The sequence below is a fragment of the Netta rufina genome (genome assembly GCF_964035555.1).
Source record: "Netta rufina genome assembly, chromosome: 1".
Classification (NCBI taxonomy): Eukaryota; Metazoa; Chordata; class Aves; order Anseriformes; family Anatidae; genus Netta; species Netta rufina.
In genome coordinates, this window is record NC_140123.1 from 4,548,775 (window position 1) to 4,572,806 (window position 24,032).

Below are 24,032 nucleotides of genomic sequence, written 5' to 3' on the forward strand. Positions count from 1 at the left end.
GAAAAAGAAAAGGAAAAGGAATATTTAGGCATCACACAAAGTAGAAATGAGGTCTATTTAAAAGGGGGGGGGGGGGCCAGAGTAGAAGTTAATTTTCCTAAAACAACAGAATTTACACTGGGTAAATTATGGAAGTAAAGTAAGGGGAACAATCCCATGGAGCAGAATATTCTTTTTAGAAACTGTTAATTTCACTGATGGAAAAATGTATTAGGAGTTTACATGACATAGCCTGGGAATTGAGACTTCCTAGTCCAGATTCCAGTTTTCTACTGGAATTATCTCTGTTGCTCTGAGGCTATCCAAAATAGTTCTTCAGAACCATATGGTCCTTTTTCCATCTCTTTCCTTAACAGCTTCAGGGCAAATAGTGAAAGGTGAAAATGTTTCCACCTCAAAAATGTGTACCTAGGAGCTAGCACTGAGTGGATGCTGCTTCAGGATTTGAGACAATGGGAGGATGACTTTTTGATAAGATCCTTGAATAGAAAAAAAGGAAGTATATATATATCTCTACAGATCTGGTTTTAGAGGCTTCTATTCTAACTGCCCATTATGGGAAAGTCTGTCTTCTCGGTATGGAGATTAATTCAACATCGGATGAACGGTGAGCTGCACAAGACCCGAATTTCTGACCTCCTCAGTAAAAAAGTGCCATGCCAGTCCTCACCTTTTCCCTCCTAATTATCCATTGTTTATTTATTTCTATCCAAAGCACTCCAAATATTTAAATTATGAATAATGAGGACTCACAGGAAGGAAATCTAGTCCGGGGTTTCTTTCCATTGAGATTAATTATCCCTATTTTTATCTATTTTGTTTTATTTTGATTTGGTTTGGTTTGGATTTTGTTTCTTTTTGTCTTGAAGGTCAGCACTACAAGAAAAATGACCACTTCTAAGAAGGGGCAATTGTTATCAGTTTAACGATCAGTGAGTAACTGGGTCCTGCAAAGTCAAGGGCTCTCAGTTCAACAAGAGTCAATGACTAGTGAAGACACACAGCTGTTCTCAGCATTGGTCCTTATTCATATAATTCAGAAAAACCCTGAGAGTAGGAGAAACCATGTTGAAGGCAATAGATTCCTTATTGAGGAGCTGCTGTTCCCTGGAGGTTTCTAAGTAAAACTTCAAGATTTCTTCTGACTCTGCAGCTTCTGTAGATAGTACCGAATTTCAGTGTTGGATATAAGATATTTTTGAATAGCTTTAATTTTAATATAGAAAGAAGTTGGGCTCCTTTAGTATGCATCCTGCCTTTCTTACAACATAGCTTGCCTTTTGTTCTTTGTGGAGGTCCTTTTGTCTTTTTTTTTTTTTTTTTTTTTTTGAGAATAACGCAAGGAATGTATTAAAGCTGTTCTTTCCAAGAAAGAAATGGACACGAATGCACGAGGAATTAAAGAGAAAGGTGGTGAGGCAGAAGTAAGAAGTATGTGAGAATTGAAAGATAAATTGCTCTTTGCTGAAGTAACAAGTCTTCTAAAATATAGAAAAAAAAAAATGTAGTCTTCTCCACACTGATCTCAAAGCAGCCCATCTGTTGGGGTTGCATGGAAGTGGCCCCTAAGTGAGCAGTAATGATTAATCAACTAGAGTTTCAAAAGGTAACAGCCCACAAGCAAAGTCAGCAGAGCTGCTGTAGATCTCTCTATGTTTCATGTCAAACAATGCAGATTTGTTGGCACATTTACACCAGTGATGCACCAGCCTCTCTACTCACAGACTTTGGTGGTCTTCTCCATGTTTGATTCTATAAAACCAGCAAGCCCTTAACCCAGCTGTGTGCTTCCTGTATGTCCTACTGGACACATCACACCGTCTGCACTCTCTCAAACACAGCTCCCAGAAAAATACTGAAAGTGCTGGTGAAACTGTCTGCAACACAATAAATAACAGAAAACTTTGTAAGTGATGACCAGTCTATACTGGTCTTTTGGAAACTGATGAATTATCCTAAGCACTTTCTTTTGTGCCTTAGGGCAAGAACTGGCTGCAGAGTTAACAAAGATGGGATTTTATTCTGAGAACACTACCTATGCAGAAACCGGATGCACTGAGGAGGAAAAAAAAGGCTTATATCCCTCTGGACTCAGGTGCCAATATAGGCAGTCACTTCACAGAGCAGGAAAGTACTGAGCACAAGGCCTGGGACAGACTTTATATTGCCTTAAATGGGAGCTCACAGAGCACACCAACAGCATGAGGAATGGGCTGTGGAGGGACCAGAAGGAAGCATGGGCTGGACAGAGTGTGCTGAACAAGCAAAGAGGAAATCATATAATCAGAGAGCAAAGGTATGGCCCTTGGCAAGACCTCTGGTAGTAAAATCTATGTTAACAATATCACCTTGTAAATTTGTTGAATGCATGTAACTCTGCTTCCTCTGGATAATATTTTTATTATGAAAAAGCCTACCTCAAAAGATAAATGTGTTTCAAACTAAGTTTGAGTGGAGTTTTAACAGATCACGCTTACACTTTTATAAAAGGAAAAGAAATGCAACATTTAAACATTGCTTGAGGTACAGATGAGAAATTAGTGGCCAGCTGCAAGTCTTTTTGTTTTCTTTTCCAAATTAACAATGAGGAGGCCAGCTCAGTTTGCTTTTCTGACATCAGAGCCGGGGAATATTTCTTTTCATGCAGGTTGGCTGTGGCTTGGGGGGATATTAAACCATTTGCATTAATAATAATCAAGGACTATCTACCATCAAAACAAGTCATAGACTCGACAGTCTGATTACATCATTTTGGAAAGAGGAAATGAAGTTTAGCATTTGTTTAAACATAGTGAAGTGAATTTAAAAGGTTACTAAAAAAACATTAAAACTCATCTCCCACTCATTCAGTTTCATTATGGATAAAAATCAGCAGACGGAGAGAAGGGGGGTAGGGGACAGGCTTAGATACCCCAACCCTCGCAAGAATTTTGTTAAGAGTGACTCATTTAATAAAAAATACATTCCACTTCAGACAAATGTAAAACCTTTCATTTAAGTACATACCATACTCAACAGGCAGAGATATGCTACGCTGAAATAAGATATAAGGCTTATTCCTGTATAACCACTAGATAGATAGATAGATAGATAGATAGATAGATAGATAGATAGAGATATAAATATATATAGCGTGTGCGATGCTGTAACAAAGAATGCAAACAAAATATTTGGATGCTTAAGGCTCAAGTTGGGATATAGAAGTGCTGTTAGTGATAAGGTTCGGAAGGTTTTTCCTGGACTGTTTCCAGAAGTCACACTTCCAAAAAAGATACCAATTACAAAAGATTTTGGAAAATATCTTAAAAAGCTAATAAGTGTATGGAAATGTGTCTTTAAGGGGAAATCATAGTATCCCAGTCTATTTAGTTTATTTGTAGATGACCAAGACTTTACTTGGTCATGGGTTATGTGAAGTTAGAGAAAGAAGGGCTTTCTGACAGTAAACTATCTTTAATTCAGCAGAAGTAAAACCAAGCAAACTGTAAAAGCCAGTGTTGGGAAGATATAACTAGACAAATTCAGACTAAAAGATTGGTTTCATTAACTCCTTAAAGAGTGTGTCTAGATTTTGTGCTAGTTCTCCATCAGTTAAGCTGTCTAACTCAAGACTGAGCTACAACATATCCATTTGGAAACAAAACAAAACAAAACAAAACAAAACAAAAACACAAACAAAAACAAAAACAACAACAAAAAATAAAACAAACAAAAAAAAACACAAATGCAGAAACTGTAGACTCTGGCATAGAAATTATTATGTTCTATGCTACATACCATATACATGGTAGCATAGGATTGAAGGAGATGTACCAGAATGTCAGGTCTTCTGTGAACAGCTATACATAACTGAAGGATATAGGAAGGAGAAAGTGAGGGTGTCCTTCCCCCTGGAGATTCGTCGTCCTATCTATTCCCACAGCATAAGACTGTGGGTTACCTCTGAGTTCTTGATCTGGAGCTCCAGATGCAGCTAATCATCCAAGAGAACAGCTGGACCCAGCTGGTGAGAGTTCTTTGCACTGTGCAGTAGTCAAAGGACTTGTGCCTCTTCCTACCCTTCTTTAATAGTCTGTATTTAATGATGCCTCCCATACCATGCAAGGTTTAGGGAGGAGATGTTCAGCTCTGTCCGCCACCAAACTGGTAGATAACTGTCCTTTGTCTTCAGTCTCCCTTGCTGGGAAGTCAAACCAGAGGATAATAAGAGGATAATATTGGTTCTCGTTCACAAGTACTTTACATCTTAAAAAAAAAAATAAATAAATAAAAATCTCCTCTTTTTTCTCTTACTCTAACACAGAGTGGTTTATACCCATTGATTCAGCCCAGACCAGAAAAACACATCTGTTTAGAAAACTACCTGATGTATGGAGTGTTGATGCTCGTTTTTTTGCATCATCAACCACTTAGCATTGACAGAGATTACTACCTTGAGGATGTATTTTTTAACCATAGCGGGTAACACATTTTCAAATAATGCTGTTTTCATCTACAGTCAGTAAAAAGTGGTGATTAGAAGTATGTTGATTCCTACACAGCTCAATTTTTAGTCTAGGAGAAAGCCCATCTCAAGCTACATTTACAGAATGAACATTAGAGAGGTATACAGATTATGTTAGATTTTATATCAGTAGTATTCTTACAGGCTGAGGTAGCAAAATAATGGCCAGTTATAGCTGAAATGTTCTTTGAAAAAAGTAGCTACACTACACTTTTCCATGTTTGTAGTTATTGAACTTTCAGTCCTATCAAAAACATTCAAAATGTAAGCATTTCTTTTCTCTGCAATCTTTGGAAGACAAAAAGAAAAGTCAAGATTATCTGATGTCTGTTTTTCATGCATGTATGCAAGTGTATGCATATAGATTTGTACATACAGAAAAAATCAGTTTTCACTTCTTATATGACATAAAATGATGTTTCTTCTAGAAATACTTAAAAAAATAATTAATTGTTACCAAAGTTTAAAAAAGCCATGAATTTATTCATTTAACCTCTGTGACAAAAACAATTTTAACAGAGTAGTAATGTATGATATTGTTTTCTTGTTGGATAGAAGGAGAACACTCAGACAAAAGCTCATATAATTCTCTAACTTTGAGTAAATTATTTTGGTATGGTATATTAAGTATATTATGGTAGAAAAAGTTATATTATGCATGTAAAAGTTATTATGATCCTGCATAAAGGTTCTTATCCATTTTAGTTAATCCTCACTAATACATTTGATTCAATTTGCATTTCCTTATTTTGCTTTGTTAAAAGCATATTCAACAATAATGGCTATTTTTTAAAAAGCAAAACAGTAAAGGACTGACATTATCTATATAGAGAACCTGCTGTAGTAGTTTCCAATACTGCAAACAGGTTTTGAGTAGATTCATTGAAAACACTTTCCAGACTGAATAAATAGGTCAAGGCTTTTTTGTCTCAGACATAAGCCACCACATTAAAATGGACAATGATATTATTTTACAAGATGAAAATAGCATAAAAGATTTTGACCTTCCAGGGGACATATGGAATCAGCCTGGGATTTCCAGGTCAGCTGCAACCGGACTCCCTCTCAGAGACTCAAGATAATACAATCTTTATCTTCATAACTTTTACCTACATCTGCACTTCAAAAAAATGATGATCTATCAGATTTCTTCTCAGTCACATAAACTGAATGGCTTTTGCACTCTTTCATATTTGGCTCTGAATAGAAATGCTCTCCTGCTTCTATACCTACTATATATTTTACAAGTTGTTACTATCTTTTTTCTAGTTGTAGAGCATGTTTGTACAGATGTGCTATGGACTGAGAGTATATGTGTACATATGTGCACCATTACATTTGTACATTTTGTAGTTATACAAAGGATTCCCTGCTGACTCCCTGACAGGACCCTGCACTGCTTAGAGAAATTTGGACAGTCACTTTGGAGGAAGGTGGAGGATCCCAGGCTGTCTTATCCCACCTGGAAGAATCAGAAATCACTTCACTACAACAAACATCTTGCATAAAGGAAGAATTGTATCAACAGAAGGGCGCAATTATGGTGAAATCCTCCAGGCAGCCTGGCCATTCTCAGGACAGCTGATGCCTTGACATTACTGAGTACCTACTCCTGTTGTGTAGGGACAAGTGACACTGCCTAAGGGCAGAGACTGATAAGATAGTAAACTATAAAACTGGGGTCTTTACTACTACTTGGTACTCTCGTTGATTCTACTCACCACTTGTCCCTTAATTTCATACACTGATAACACTGCTTCCATAAATTATCACATTTTATGGTTTTATTGCTAGCAAAATAAACTTTGATGGCATATTTAAAAGATGTCAAGGCTATGAAAATGAGTTTGTATTTGCAGAATATTTTTAAGTTACGGTATTTTTAATATATTTCAACCAAAGGGAGGTGTGGGGGGGAAGTGTTTAAATAAAGTGACACAGTGAAGGTTATTCTGGCCACATAAACCCCCAGACACATGCAAAAATGACCTTGAAAAATGTCCCATCTGCCAGGACTCTCCATCTGACTGAAGCAGAGAGTTGCTTTGCAGCCAACCCATGCTAAATAGAATGAATTCAACAAAAATGTGGCAGGCAGCTTCTTGTCAGTCTAACTAATTAAAAAAAAAAAAAAAAAAAGCAAACAGATGGACAAGCAATGACTCTTAGTCAACAGGAATGTGGGCACTCGAAGTGAGAAGGCACTGTCATAATTTTCCTTAGGTTGTAAAAAGAGATTGGTCCTTAGAGATTGGTTTCCAGGTTCTAGATCTGAGGGCTTAATGCTGCATTTCTGACCATCCCCTCATACACCCTATGCACTCCTATTGCTCTCACATTGAACCTTAACATGCAGTGCAAGAATATGGATCTGAGTGATTGGAGAAACGAGAGAGGAAAGGTTAAGAAACAAGAGATCACAGGTTTGATTTAATTACTCTATTTTTAATCTATTTGAATCCTCTTTTTATATATTTGGTTTTTGCACTTGGTGAATTATTACCACATCCACAGTGGCTGAGGGAGAACTGCTAAGAGGCAGGGTAATCACTTCCCTGGAGCCTGAAAGGAAGCAACTGAAAGAGGATGGGGAGATGAGATGCTTGGAGCAGGCTCTGAGAGCAGAATGAATCCAGGAAACTGGCGCAAGCAACTGGGCACTGCATGTGATCTTAAGGATGAAAGGAGAAGGGAGAAGAAAGGGATATTCTCTATTGCCTCCTTCTGTATCAGAAAGCAATGATGATTGCTTTATTAAAACGAGCTGAACTCAGAAAGTAATAGTGAAGTGTTAATGATGCAGGGGATAAAACTCTGCTACCATTTTCCAAAGTGGGATGAGCCTTTTCTACAACACATCGACATGGCAAGAATCGGACACAAACACTGGTAGAAAAATTGTATGTGAAAATAAAGCTAGCCCATAACTGAAAACATGGAAACATATGCTTTACAATGCATTGTTCAATAGTCTGACCGTAAACATAAATAAGCCATCCCATTTGAACTGTTAGCATCACTGTAAAAGACTTGATAGCATAAGACATCCATCCTGCAAAGACTCACAAACATGTTTAAATCTATATGGAAGATAATGTTTGCAGGGCTTTATTCAGTGCATAGCAGTAAGCATGTTTAAACCTTTCCAGGGCAGGAAGATTAGCAATCCCAGAAACCTCTGAACAATGAAATGAACTAATAAAGTCATGAGATTTGGCCTGAAAGTCACTAAAATTTTCTGTGTGAGCCTCCAAAATTTTTCTTTTTTTGAACAGCCTTTTCTGACTTTGAGCATGTGAGCCAACTAGCAACAGTTTCTAGTGAACAAGGCCAGCTTTCTGGTCTCTTTGGGAGCCCTCACGAGAAGAACCAGCTGGGACTAAATCACAGAAAAGCTGCCAGATGGTGTAGCCACCTTTCCCCCTCCAACCAAAATGCCCAATGAGAAATAATTATGTGCTTCTAACGTAGTATCTGCCAGCCCCTTAATACCACAGCATCTCACTATATATCCCTCTCCCCTCCACCATTTCGAGTCTTCATCATTTGCTGTATCAATTAATTTCCCACTCTTCACCTTAACATATTCACAGTTTCAAGCCCAATTTCAAAAATAATGAGAAATCAACTCACATACCCCAGAAGGAGCTGAAGGACCAGAAGTATCTGAGATTTCCTGATGCTTCCAACTCCTGTCCCTTTTTCTGTGACTCACCTACTCTTTCTGCCTCATTCATCCCAAACACTCCCGGCTGTGCTGGAAGGGTAGAAGGGGAATGCCATTGATCCAATTTCACAGCTCCAGTTGCTTTCCTTTGCTATAGGAAGGGAAGTCATATCTCCTGGACAGTATTTCCATGGCAGAATGGTTTTGTCAGGGATCTTGACTGTAATATTGCAAAATATGGCAAAATAGGAATGGAACTTGTGATGATTTGTGATGACTTCTGTGGGAAAATTTTATTTATTTTTGTTATCCTTACTATTAAGGACGGTAGCATGACAGTAAGTCATGATTTCCGAAGGTGCAAATTCCAAAAAACTGATCAAATAAAGAAAAAAAAATCAGCAGAATTGTGACAGTTACATTCAATCTCTGTGAGTTTTAATTTAGACAGAAAATGATTCTCAACAACAGGTCACAATGGGATCTGCAGATAAGTTCTAACAGATCAGGAGGGAGGGAAAAAAAAAAAAAAAAGCAAAAAACATGTAAGTGAAAGGCAAATAAGTGCTTCTCTTAGGAAGGAATTTCTCCAGCTGAAGATTTTCATGATTCACAAATCAGAAAAGGTTAAAAATCACTAGAATGGATTATTTCCTCTTTTACAGTCCGACTGAATATAGTTTGTTCTTTATAAAAAGCAACAATACAAATACCAACAACCAAATTTCAGGGAAAAGCTGAAACCCAGATGTCCTGGTCCTGCTCCCAATTATCTGAGTGTTAAAATGAGGAATAACTTCATGAATGCCAATGCAGTTCAAATCAACAGCAGCACTTGAAAACTATCATCTGTGGAGAAGAGAGTACAACAGAATCGATATTTACAAACCTTGGAATTTTACCAGTGTTATCATTAGCAAAACTAAATTGTTAAGTCCTCAGTCTGTTCCTCCTGCAGCAAAACACTTCCTGACTTGTATAGGACTTTAATAGGGGGAGTTTAAACCTCAAGGTTTGACTCATCCTCGGAGTCTCCCCAAAGTCCTTGCATAGCCTTGTTGATGGGATTTTCAGGTTTGTAACACTTCTGTGATTCTCTCTGTGGGTGATGCTCTTCCACAGAGTCCTGGACAAGATTCAGAATCTGCCTTTTTCTCTAAAAGTCCACAAAATACTATGTATATATATATATATATATTTATTTTTATTTTATTTATTTTTATTTTATTTATTTTTATTTTTTTTCTGAGCTATCATGGATGAAGTTCTAAAAAGACAGTTGACAGTTATGGGATGAGCAATGAATGGGTGACCCATGGATGGGTGACCCACTCTGCAAAGTCACCACACCTTTAGGAAATGATGAGTGTGTTGAGGGGTAAAAAACACCTGCAGGACTACAGCACACTTCTCATCTTCACTTCATACATGATACAGAGAGTTGTCTCTGCACTGAAAAAATAATAATAATAAAAAAGCCTCCCAAAACCTACCAAAATGAAACTGTCTCCTGCACATCAAACGCTCCCGCTTTGCAAGGGGTGTGGTGGTGATGGAAAAAGTGACAGGGGGAACAGATCTTGATGTGACAGATGTTAGTCATACTGCTTAATGCGCTACTGGAAAGCACTCAGATCGTGCAGTGATAAAGGCTGGGTATGAAGCAGAGCAGAACATAATTCTTTCTTTTTCTGTCATATTTTGGAGTCTACATCCTTTGCTCTCTCTCTCAAGCATGGTGATCAGCTTTCTCTCTCATTAGGTCCAAATGTAATTTGACAAACATTCACACTTATTGATTTCATTCGTTCACTCAGCTGGATATACAGGACCAGGGAACTCATCCTTGGTGGCCTAAATCAGACATTTACAGTTTAGTTTGCATATAGGAAAACCCCAAAAGCTCACAATTCCCACAAGAGTGTAACTGCAACTTAATAGCAATACAGTCTCACCTGTTCTTTCCAAATCTTTACGCTCTTCTTCTGCTGTTAGATTGCTGTTATGAATTATTTTTTTATTTAGTTAGCACAGGCAAGGCACTCAGTTTAACAAGACACAAATGTAATAACAATCCCTAATCCCTTAAGAGCTTATGTTGCTAAAAACAAGGATTACACATCACTCCAGCTTTCCTTCTCACTTATGACAGTTCCCTGCTCCTTTGTCTCTTGCCACGTCTTGAATAATTAGTGGAGTCAAGGTGCCACTTGCAACATTAATTACATCATTACATGTTTTAACAAAGAGTTTTAGGCCAATGCTGCACATTTTACAGGGCTGATTATCCTGACTATCACATCACCAAAAAAAAAAAATAAATAAATAAATGAATTGTTATTAGTGGTGTTTTATGGATGGGGAAATGGAGGCAAAAGGTGTCAGCCCCCCACAATCATTGCACTACACGACCTTCCAGAAAAAAAATAGCTATAGAAATATCTCAAATAATAATAAGTACTGCACTGCTATGAGTAGTTTTGAAAAAAATTATGTCAATTTATTCTCAAATTACTTTTCCATCACCTGACAATTATGGTAATGATCATACTCAGCATTAACTTCACTAAAAGGAAGGAAATCTCTAGTCATTACAAAGCTTCATGTAAAAATTCAGGTTGTGTGGGTAAAAAGAAAAAACAAACAAACAAACAAAATAAACAACAAAACATTCTCATATCACTAATGGGACAGGATGATTTGAGATGGAACAGATGGTCACTTGTACACCAAGTGTTGTATATCAACAGCAGATCATTCTGGATTTATTGTATTTTATGACTTTATTTTATGTTATTTTAATATTTTTAGAGTGCTTTGGATGCATAGACTTTATTTAGTAAATAAAAGACTGACATGGCCATATCAAAGGACCATCCTGAAGAAGAAGCTATGTAACTGAAGTCTGGTCCTCTTTTCCATTAACATCAAAAATTTATGTCTTAAACCAACGTTGTGTTGGTTTAAGTCTTCCCTCTAAACTCTGAATCAGCTGAGAACACACAACAGAATACACCCATAGAGAAGCAAAAGAAAATCAGATTCTGCAAAGACTGAACAAAAATGAGAGGTACCAACAATGTAAATCTAACATGACATTTAAAATATTCCTATTTCTGCTCATTTCTGCAGGAGTTCCTCCTGTCTCTTCTGCCTTTTATGTATTCAACCTGCAAAGATATTTTTTCAGGTCAAGGGCTATGTTTTATTCTAATTGTCTAACAAAAGGGGGCCCAATTCTGGGCATTTTTCTGGTATAAAGGCCATGATAAACACCGCCAATATTAAGAAGAACTCATTTCCAGATGCAAGTTCTGACAGTTAACAGTACTTTTGATTAAAATACCAGAAACTCTTTCTGCAGGTGAACATGTGTATAAACATGGCACTTGAGCAATACAATATGAGGAAAATTTGGAGGCCCAAGCAGCAGTTGCTTGGAAGGGGCGACTGCATTTTGGCACAACAGACAAATCTCAGACACCAACCAAATTCCTGGCTCTAAATCGCCTCTTAGCCAGCACAGACAATAGAAGATGAGCCAGCGCCAGCCCAGGGACACATCCATGCAAACATCGCTATCTTGCTGCTGCATCACGGTGGGTGTCTGCACGGCACAAATCTCCCAGTGTCACATAACCGCATCATCTCGTCTGGATCTGGCTTGGGGCTACATTAAGACACATCCTGCAGCCTTATCACCTGGCAGCTAAATTAACAGGACAAAGCCCAAGACGAAGAACAGAAAATGAGACAACCCTGACTGTTCATCAGCAGAAAAGGCTAATGCAGACATCACCTGCGGCACGTATTGCTGAGAGCAAGAGCCGCTGCAGAAGGTTAAGCTGCACGAGGAAACAAGGACAAGCGACATTTGGGATCACTCCAGAAATTCTGATTAAATCCTGCTCAGCACAGTGTGAGTGAAATCAGAAAGCAAGAGGCAAGTCAGTTTCCTGTCATGGGCTAAAAGCAAAATATAAATGGTGCAGGAGCAAAGGAGAAGCAGTTTGGGAATGAAGGTAACAAAGAGCTGACGGGATAACTTTATGAACATGAAGGGTTAAATTAAACTCTTCATTTCTTTTTTGGCTGATTTTAGTGGGGGAAGGGAGTTCCTAAGCCTTTCCTTTGTCCTTTTCATAGTGAAAAAAAAAAAAAAGAAAAGAAAAAAGAAAAAAAAAAAGAAAGAAAGTGAGAGACTTCTTGCTCAGGATTAATTATTAAGTGTTTCAGGGCTTTATAATATATTTATATACTCCCTAGAGCCTGAAGCACTCTCTCTCCCCCTCCTTCTGTTTTACTATGTCATCTCCATCCCAATACTTTTCACTCAAATACCTGGTATCAAAAGAGATGCAGGCGCTGGGGGAAATGCCAGCACACCCTGCAGCTCCCACTAGCGATGCTCCAGCTACGGGCTTCCTGAGAACCTCCTTCAAATCAGGAGTTCAACAAAGGGGCTATGGAGGTTTACAATTGCTCTGATGTCTAATATTTAAACTTGCATTTCATCTAGAAATAAGTTTTACTACTATATTTATTAAATGATACAAAAATTGATTTGCTTGTGCTCCTTTAACATGCTTTTTTTTTTTTTTTTTTTTTTTTTTTTTTTTCTTCTTTTAATCTTTTCCTTCCCTCCCACTATAGTATAAGAAGCAATGCCAGATTAAAATGTATTTAAAGTTGCAGGAGGTGGCAGGAGGATTTTGATTAATATCTGCCACAGGAAAATTAATTTTATTAAATGGAAGTGCAGCTGCTGGACAATTTGGGTGTCCTGGAGGATGGCACAGCTGATGGACGAATACTTAGAGATGAGAGCAGAGAATGGAGAGGCTGAGCTTCCCATGGCCAGGAGTGGAGACACAAGCTCTAGTGTTTGCCCCCGTTAATGAGCACTTTGGTGGTGCACTGCTTCGCCAAAGTCCTAAGCAAACATTAATTAACACATTCATTAACAGCCCTCTACTTGCAGAGATGTGGAAAGAGGTGAAGAAGGTGAAATCTTGGGCCTTGTTGACCTCAATAATGGTTAGGTCACTTTTGTGAAGCCAGAGCTTCACCCCAAAGTGGTTTTCTATAGACTACACAGAAAATACAGCTCATCTCAGAAGCATTCCTATGGTTTCCCACCGTTGTTATGCTGGCAAGAGTGCTTGCCCTGGTTTACGTAGCTGCTTTGTTAAGCAGAACACTAGAGCTGTTTTCATATAAACCATCTACATTTTTAGTTTACCTCTGAAACTTATCATTGGACAATGGTAATAAAATAATTTTGAATGCAGATGTAGCCAACTCTGTTCCCTTGTTCTATATTTGGTGTTGCCTACAACAGATCCTGTAGATGGACCTCTTCACTGTTATTGGCATGAAAACAGTGAAGAAATATCCCTGAGACATGGGCATTTCTTAGGAATATTTTTCACTGTTAAAAAAAATGCCCTAAATCACAATTTACAAAATGGAGATATACAGAATTCACACTATTTGCATGTTAAACCAGAAGTGGATATATATGTTGGGTATTGTGTACTTATGTTTCAGTACAGATACAGGTTGTAATGAGACTACAAGGATATGTTACAATCTGTTGAATAAGTGGCATTAATTTAAAAATGACATGATAAAGCATTTACACAAGGGATAATTGCTATATTCATCTACCCAAAAAACACAGTTTACATGTAGTCTGTTATCTAAAGAGCATAGATTTGCTAGTGAAGAAGGAATATTTGTGCAAATGCAAAATTTTGCAATGTTCAGATGTCTTCTTCTGATTTAGATAACGTGGGCTTCCTTTGTACTTTTCAGACTTCATGGAGAGGAAATATGCCTCCAGAAGCAGAATCATTTCATCCTAAAACAAACTTTTGAAATAAGTTAAAATGAATCTTATCTTGTTTCTCTCTTCTCACTCCAGAGGGAGTCCAGTCTACCAGCTTATATATAGTCACCTAAACCATATACATCTGAAGTTAGGGGATGTGAATCTCATGCTTGGTAAGTTCTGAACAGCAGCATCTCAAGACAACAAGCCCAAAGTCTTATCAGTGAAATAATCTAATCCAAACTGGCCAATGGGGAGACAGAACCACTCAGTCCAACCTGAGATTCCATCCTGTGGAGTTACATTTCTCTCTCTATCTCCTCTGACTAGATAAGACTTAAATTTCATGTGGCTACAGACAGGGAAAGAAAAAAAAATCCCCCAAGGCTGAATGTCTTCCTATGGTTCAGTGAACCAATGACTGATTTCAGTTTAATTCTATCCTGCAATGTTTTGAGGAGCATGGAATGGTTTCGTTTTATCCTTGATATACCCTATCTCTCTTACAAAGGATGCATCATGATGAATGATAAAAACTTGATCTTTAAAAGTAGGGCTGAATTACCTGAGGTTACATTTTCAAACACTGATGGACTTGGATGGATCAATTTTCAGGAGTCAGACTTGGAACACCTGAAAAGGACTATTTTCAGAACTCCTCCTTGGTGTAGTAAATCATAGTGGTACTTGTAAAGTATTTTGGTCTTGGAACCCAAAATAATTAGCAGTTTTGGAAATGTAGCCCACAGCATCAGTACTGCTTATGAATACCTGGAATAACCCCAAATAAATGTATTAACACTTTAGTTATTTCTGTCACGTTAATATTTTTAAATCAATTTATTTTCATTCAAAGATGCAATTCTTTCTAAGTGTGTTGAGCTATAAAAAAATATTCTCAGAGCAGGCAGGAAAAGGAAATATTTTCAGTTATCATAAAATCAACATATGAAGTCTGGTATCCTATGTGGGACCAAACCCACATGAATGGGTAAAGGGAAATGTGGTAAATAGGACCCTGCTCCAAAAATACTCCTGACTAGCCATCACACATTGTCATAAGCACTATTAATCTTTATATTAATTTTGCAGATATTTCTTCAAAAGATTTCCTACTGTCTTTACACTTCCTTCTCAGCCTGCTTTCACATTCTGCCAGCTGGCTTTTCATGCAAGAAAGAATTTAGCCCATTGGTCTCATACTTTTGCTAACCTCAGATACATCTCTTCTGTTGTCAACATAAATCCCATGCAAATCAAATAGGGTCAGCTGCATTTGTTTTGCTAGAGGTAAGCAATGAATGTTTTGTTTACAATGAGCCAACAGGGGCTGGTCCCTACTCCAATTTTAATGTGTCTACTAATCAGCTGGGATCAGATTCAGACTCTACAGGGTCATGGAATAGAGCTGATCACTGAACGTCCATAACTCAGCTGCTATAACACAAAAGATTAATGCTGCATGCCCCAAGCAGAAAAAAGCTTACAGATCAGAATAAATCTTTACCTTTTGTGCCTTTATACACCATGCTCTTTTAAGGGTAGTATCATGAAAACTCTTTACTCATTCAAGTAATAACAAGACTCCTGTCATTTCAGTTAAACTTCCATGAGCCTGCACATTTATGTTAGAGGACAAGACTGTATTCAGCTATAGGTCACAACAGTAATCCCTTTTAATACTTTCAATATGTGAGGAGCACATATCCTATCTCCCTTTCTGATCCAGCTTTCAAGAGCAACATAATGTCAGTATTTCATTCCTGATAATCATTTTATTCACCAGATTTTTCTAAGATGACCTCCTGGGTCTCTGCTTTGTTTTTCTGTTTGCTTAGTCTCCATACAATACATAGCCATGTTTAGTCAGGCACTCCTGTAGTTCCACTGTCAGTAGGCTTAATGTAAATGACCCATTCTCCTTCCAATAATAATTCTGGAGTGTATCCAACACATGGAAGGACCAGCTCTTTTTCTCTTTTTCTGCCATTGAATGTATTTTCTTTTCCATCGTGATTCCTCTGATTTTGTGTTTCATTCATTACTTCTGCTCACTGACTACTGCAACAGAAGTAAAAAGTAATCAGTGTGAGAAGAAACATTAAAATCCAAATACCACTAAAAACGTAAGTTTGCTGAGAATTAACAAATAACTGTGCCATTTTTATGCTGTTTCTACTAGGATTTTCAAAGCTTCTATCTATTTTAAAAGTCTTACAGAAAATAAATCTCATACAATGCCAAGCAGAGTTCAGCCTGTAATAACACAATGCAAAACTTTGAGCCAAAGGAGTACTTTGCATGAGCCAAAAAGAAAGCCTGATGGAAGATTTCAATTCCTGCCACCTTTATGCATGTTACTGCTGGCCTGAGAGAGTATGAGACAGATTTGGTGCCAAAACTGCATCCAACACTTTAACATCCCAGTTATTTCTTTGGCTGTGGACATGTGGCTGAGTAAGGGTGATATCCAGCTTCAGCCTGGTTCAGCAAGTGGGGAACTTGGATCAAATGACCTTATCAGCTCATGAAAAGTCCAAATCATAGATCTTGGTCTATGTCAGAGTGCCGAGAGTACATGTAAGGCTGCTGAAGGTGTGCCACGTGTGTCTGCTGAAAGTAGAACAGGTGGGAAGAAAGCAATATTTGGATGGCCAGAAAAAAGCAAAAAGGGTTTGACTGTGACTCAGTGACAAGAACACCTGGTGAGAGAAAGGAGCCCTTACCACCACCTCTTGTTCTGTTGTTATGAGTCGCATTGATGTATTGCTGGCAGTACAATATATGTAAAACAGATCTATTATTGTGGGTGTGGCACAATGCCAATACAGCTAGAGAAATCTCAGGTTTAGTGTGGTTTCCTATGTTGGATTTCCCTGTGCCACCCTCCTAGTGCAATGTTGACAGCTTGACATTTGATTTGATTTCTGGATTGCTCACAGGGATGTCAGCACTAAAACCCAGTGTAAGGTAGGTATTAGGTGCCTGAATGCTTTCTGGATGTAATCCTCTAGGCTTCACCTCTGATCATCCAACACACTATAACATAGTGAAAGAGAGGTTGAGTGAATTGCCCAGTGTCTAACAAGGAGGCTGCTGGAGGAAGAATATTGGATTTAGGGGTTGTTGTCATTTCCATGAACAGACTACTAAGCTCTACTGCTTCATGAAGCTGAAAATGACATGACAGTAAACTATGTGGGAGGCAAAAGGGCAAGCTTGAAAATTCAGGAAGAATGAAAAGCTAGGTTTAGTTTCAAAATGCAAATCATTAATAAAAAATATGCCTGCTATGTTACAAAATATGAATGATTTGATTTGGTCTGCTTGCATATGTAAATATAGATAAAAGATTAACAAGATATTGTAAATGTAAGGACTAGATTAATATATTCATATACATTTCAATGGTTTGTGAGTACTTCTGAACTAAATCTAGGCTGGTGGTTTTATCATCATTCCAAAATGTTCACAGTGGATCTTCTTTTCTTTCTTTCAATTATAACATTCAAAATATTAGTTTAATCAGGAAAGTTTGATGCATCCTTCAAAGGTGGAAATAGCAGTGGAATTCAATACATTTCATTCGCTCTTGGAACTTATCATTCTTTGTCAGTAATTTTAGACTGGTTGTTAGAGAAGACTGAACAATATTTATGCACTGGGGTCCTGTGAATAAGGGTGACATAGCAGTGAAGTGCATTTATGGAGGGTCAGTCATCCCCTGTTGCCAATGAACAGCTTGCACAAGGACTAGGAATAAAGTGCTGCCTTACCTAATTTATCAGTTATTAATCTTACTAATATATCAATTACTTCAATTTTTAAAAACATTTTCACCTTCACAAATCAGCCTTTTTATTCATCATTTTTCTTTTTGTACTAGAAGCATAGAACATCCTGAGTTGGAAGGGATCCACAAGAACCATTGAGTCCTACTCCTGGCTCCACATAGGACTACCCCAAAAATCAGACCCTATGTCTGAAAGCATTGTCCAAACGCTTCTTGAACTCCATCAGGTTCACTGCTGTGACTACTTCCATGGGGAACTTGTTCCCTGTGAGGATGGCATAGGAATAATATCACCTAACTTTTTTTTTTTTTTTTTTTTTTTTTTTTTTCCAGATCACCAATCTCTACTGTTTAGCTCTTTCTCTTTATTCATATCTCTCTCTTTTTTGCCCTTTACCATTTCTTTACTATAGCATTTGCTTGTTTTTCATCTTGGGCTTTAGCTTTATCTCTGAAAATGATCAGTAGTTTCAAAGGGAATGATTGCATGAGAAAGTCTTAGGCTCTAGCACAGCATCCCAAGGAAAACAGAGGTGAGAAATAAGTATATCCCAAAGACATGGTTTTAGTCTGTTGACTCATAAAATAAACACTGAGTCAGTGGCTCTGCTCGGGAAGCTCTTCTTCCAAACTAAAGAATATATTTCAGATATAGATACATAAAAAAAAGAAAACCAACCACCCCACCTTCCTCCCCCCCCCCCAAAAAAAAATATATATATATAAAAAATCCCACCCACAAATAATCTAGATTCTGCCAAATCCAAATGTATCACAAACATATGAAGCAGAATGGAATCAGCCCTCAGGAAGGATGTTTAACACCTCTGCTCTTCATATCATCTTGTCTCTCCTTGATTCAGGCAAACTGCAAAAAGCTCACTGCCAACCTTATAGGACTCTTATGCAACTGTGTTTATCCAAGCATTTTGTAGAAAGGATCTTTGCAACAGCTGTGTGCTGTAGGCACACTACTACTCCTTGTTATACAACTGGGAAACTGAGTCATGGTGAAACTAAATGGCTTGGCCAGAAGTCATTCAGTGAAAACAATGGCAGAGCCAAGCGTAAACCTGATGGTCTCAACTCTGTCTCTATCATGAATCAATTGATTATATTTTCTCTCTCTGTCATTTTTCAAGGACATTCTAAACATGTTGAATTTTGTTTTGACACTTCTGAAGCATGACTTTTTTTTTACTAAGTTCTTATATATTCCATTTGTACCATCTGCAGAAATTCTCAAAGCTGCAGTTTAACTTGGCTTTTGTTGTACTGCAGTGAAATAGAGAAGATTTAATGAAACTCATATTCCATCCCATTCATAGTGAAGAATGAATCTTACTTTACCGTGCAACAATTAATATCGATTGTATTACTTGAAAATGTAAGGGACTACACCTATATATTTTCCATGAACCGGTGTTCTACAAAGAATCTCTATTTATTATAGCTACTGAATATGATCAAAGAAGTGAATCTTTAAAATAAATAGTTCAAAGTATATAATTAAATATCAAAACTCATTCTTTTTATGTCATATCTATCTATAAGGCAGAAAGTGGAGAGAAAAGTCTGTGGTAAGAATAGCTCAAACTTAAGGGGGACAGTTTGGAACACAGCAGAGAGAATTGAACTCATTTCTAATTGTGTGCATCTGGGCCAATTATAGTCACTCTGCTTCTAAGTTAGCCATATTCAAGTAGTGTCTTATGGTACCTCTTTATACCAAAAGGTGCGGTACCAATTTACTCACAACATTTGTGCTAAAGGTATAGACACGTAGCATAAACATTCTCAAACCGGGGAGGTGTACTGGGTTTATGTGGCAAGGTTTTGGTAGCAGGGAGCTCCAGGGGTGGCCTCTCTGAGTAGAGTCTAGCAGCTGCCCCATGTTAGGTAAGTGCCAATTTCAGTTGGCTCTAAAAGGGACCTGCTGCTGGCCAGATCTGAGCCATGTGCAATGCTGAGTGGGCCTCTGGGAAAGCAGAGGTAAGAAAGGGAAAAACAAAAAAAAAAGAATAATCCTGCTGTCCTGCTGTGCTATAGCAACTGGGAGAGAGGAGTGAGAAGTTAGAGAGAAGCAGCCCTGCAGTCCCCAAGGTCAGTGCAGGAGAGCAGGAGGCGCTCCAGGCACGCAGCACAAGTTCCCCTGCAGCCCATGGAGAGGCCCCTGGTGAAGCACGCTGTCCCCCTGCAGCCCATGGGTCCCACATGGAGCAGGTCTCCATGCTGCAACCCGTGGAAAGGAGGCCTGGAAGAAGCTTCGGCCCACAGAGAGCCCCCGCAGGAGCAGGCCCTGGGCCAGAGCTGCAACCCATGGAGAGGAGCCCACGCTGGAGCAGGGAGTCTGGGGGAAGCTGCCGTCCATGGGGGACCTGTGCTGGAGCAGTTTGCTCCAGGGGGATGGACCCTATGGTATGGAGCCATATTGAAGGATCCATATTGTCTTTGGGCAGCCTCCGCAGGCTCAGTTCGGGAAGGACGGCATCCCATGGGAGGGACCCCATGTGGAGCAGGGACAGAGAGTGACCGTGAAGGAGTGGCAGAGACAAGGCAGCAGGGACTGACTGCAGCCCCCATTCCCTGTTCCCCTGCACTGCTTGGGGGGAGGTTGTAGAAGAGGGTGTATTGGGGGGAAAGGCGTTTTTATTTTGTTTTTCTGTTTCTCACTGTCCTAGCTTATTAATAGTTTTTTGTTTGTTTTGTCTTGTTTTGTTTTTTTAATCTCCCTATGCTGAGTCTGTTTTTCCTGTTGTGGTAATTTTTGAGCAATCTCCCTGTCATTATCTCAGACCCTGAGCACTTTGCATTGTATTTTGTCCCCTTTTCCCTGTGAGGATGGGGAGTGAGGGAGCAGTTGTGGTGGAGCTGGACTGCCCAGCTGAGTAAAAACCACCACAGGTGGTTACCAGATGAGTAAAAACCACCACAGGTGGTTACCTTTGTTGGAACAGGAAATGTTGCTGGAGAAAGAGGGGAATAAGACACATTGTGAGGGATCCACCGGAACAGGACTGAGGAGATGGCTTGAATAGCAACAAAGCTGAAGGTCCAGGAAGCCGGCAGGCAGTGCACAAGCAGGAGTGGAGGGACCTACGAGTATCAGAAGCTACTTTTCCTCAAGTAGAGCCTCTCATGACCACTCCATCTCCTTGACCCCATCCTTCTCCCATCTGCATTGTGAAGAACACTTTTCAAGAAAGCAGAATCGGCTTTGGGAACAAAATATGGTGCATGATCCCTCAACATAAATACTGAGTCCCTCTATAAATGGAGTTCTACCATGGTACTAACTACAGGAATTCTGTGATGTAAATGCACATAAAATGAGGTTGTTTTTCTTCTTTATTTTTATCTATTAATTTATTTATTTTTGCCCACTAACTACCCAGTTTAACTGTGTTTTTGGTTGTGCCAATAATGCACACCTGAATCGTAATGGCTGTATGTGTTTGAGATTCTGTGATTCAATTTCAGCATACTTTCGTATCATACATTTAGAAAACACATACCAGCAAACCATTTGAATTGTGCTCCAATGAAGACATGCTAAATGATATACTAATTTACAGTAGATTAACAATAAAACCTCATAGGCAATCACTAATTTTATTCTATTTTTGTCGCTATAAAAAGGACTAGCTTGATGAAATCAAAAACATGGTCCTGCAACATGGTCCTTCTAAACACCTCAGTGTCCTTTTAACACCAATCAAAGAGGTCACTGACTGCTTCAAAGCATGTTGGGATTATGTAGCCTGGGACAGGACTTCTTTCCTTTTTCAGAGACACCAGGCTTCTGGTAGAGCTGGACTGATTCAGGTGACCAAACAGGTCAGGGACCATCTGGCAGTGATCAGTAGAGAACAGACTCCAGTCAATCAATAACATCACCTTTCTGCCAACAGCAGCAGACAGCATTGGCCAAGGGCAATGCAACCAAACCCAGACTGCTGAAGTTCCAGCACAGTGACATCCATGAAACCATCCCATTCCTCTGTAAATCGAGTAAGAGAGAGTTAGGAGGCAGGTTTAAAAGAAAGGGGAGGGCATTCCTTCTGACAACTCAGATTTCATAGATCAGAGCCAAGAGAAGCAGGAGGTTTCTGGCTGCATTTAGATCAAAGACTCCATTATAGCTTATATGATTAATGAAAGATGAACAGCATTCCACAGATTTACAATTTTAATTCCTGAGAGTGGAACAGTTATCTCTGTGGGCAGACTGACCCCTAATCTCTGACTTGGTTCTCGACCATGCTACTCTCATGTTTCCTCTCCCTGCCTCCACAGCCACCTTCAAGCCGACAACTGAAAAGATGACATTGAGTAGATGGGTTCAGCACAGGCAGATAAAAACAATGTGAAAGGATGGAGATTGTGAGCTTATCAGCCAAACAGGACACGGGATATAAAAAGTAATCAACTTAAAGCTCTTATCAAAATGTCTCCTGGGAACATTTTTTCCTTAAAAAATAAATAAATCTGTCATTGCTCAGGAAAAATTATAGGATTATTTTAAAGCAATAATATGTGATATGCTCTGTGTGTGGGGGTGTATGTGTTTCCTGAAGAATGCACATGCTTTGTAATTTGAGGTGTTTTAAGCCAAGGGAATCAAGTTATCATGTACAAAAGGATTATATTTAAAAGAAGAACCCAGACATGACATTTTTTGTCTTATTTAAAAAGTGAATGGGAAAGCATTGAAAAAGAAAGCACACACTGCAATATGTTAAGATCTTAAACAATTAACAAAATATTTAGACAAATTACATATAATTATGTGCTAAAACAAAATAGCTGCCTGTAAGATATTCCCTACCAGGATTCTATAGAGCTTCATTTGCAGAAGTGCTTCCCTGAAAAGGTTTTAGAATCTTTCAGAGAATCCTGTAATCTGATTATAGCAACCAACTCTTAAAGTGGAATATTTCTGGATTTCTGTTGTTGCTGCATTCATCTTTCAGTAATAAATATTTTCAGTTTACATGTCCATTCTTGTACGGATCTAGTCTCTTCTCCATTGCTAAGAACCTACATTTCCTACTCTGTAGAACATCACCCCACACATTTAAATAGCCTGCAGTGCATTTGAAAAAAAAAATAAAAATTGTCAAGTGATATTATTCATGTGTTTTTCCACCCCATGGAAACCAAGCTTTTTGCATTAGCTACATATTTTTGTTGTTTATTTGATAGAAAAGCTATTGGGTGTGTGAGTACTGATTTTATAATGAAGAAAAATATGCTTCTTAAGTGGACAGATAGTATAAGAGTACTAAAAGAGCAAAAATAAGAAAATAAGAAAGCACAGTAAAGAATTACTAGCACAAGGAAAATGTTGCAATAAAACCAGACAAATCCTTCCAACACCAAGACCTTGATTCTGTCCTGATATCTTCACGGCATTTGGCATAACTTGCTTTGGGGTGGGCTGAAGGCAAATTAGGCTTTATGCCACATTTCTACTCTAGTAATGGGTTTGGTTGCCAGCATAAATTGGGGCGGCCTTTGGGCTGGTCCAGTTTATACTTAGTTTCCTATGCCTAGAGTCCAGACTATTTTGCATTTTAGATTCTGTGCTGGCCAAGAGGGCCCTGTGTATTGGAAATCCACCAAGAATGTAACAATTTGTTTTATGGTTTAGGTATTCTTTAGATGAACATCTTAGGTCAGAGAGGTTTCTTAGCTGGCCACCAGAAGACGATCTTGTTAAGAAAGGACAGGACTCTATCCGCCTGCCCCTTCAGCTCTTCCAGAAGAAAAGTTAATTTCTCTAGTCAAGCCTTTGCACAATATATACCACAGCTCTTCTGGTGCTCATGCCTCAGTGTTCACATGTGCAAGGAGAGGTTTAGTCCGGTTTGAATGCCAGTTTAAATATTTAAAAGTGATTAAAAGTGATTATAATAACTTTTAAATATTTAAAGATAATAAATGTAAAATTAAATGTTTAAAAATGTTGTTTGTATTTAAAAGACCTTGAGAAGGATCGAGAAGAAACCAAGCTGTCTAAATTGGCCAGTTGAGCTCAGAGCTCAGAGAAACACATCCCACAGCTTCTGTTGCTCTGGAACAGGTTCCTTGTGATATCAATGGTGGATGAATTAAAAGAGACACAGCACTGATGCTTAAGTGTAGGCACACTCAGGTGTTTGCACTTGCAGCTAACAAAAATACCTGTGGTTTGGACTATTCCAACAGGGCTAGTCTAGATGGACCCTGAAAT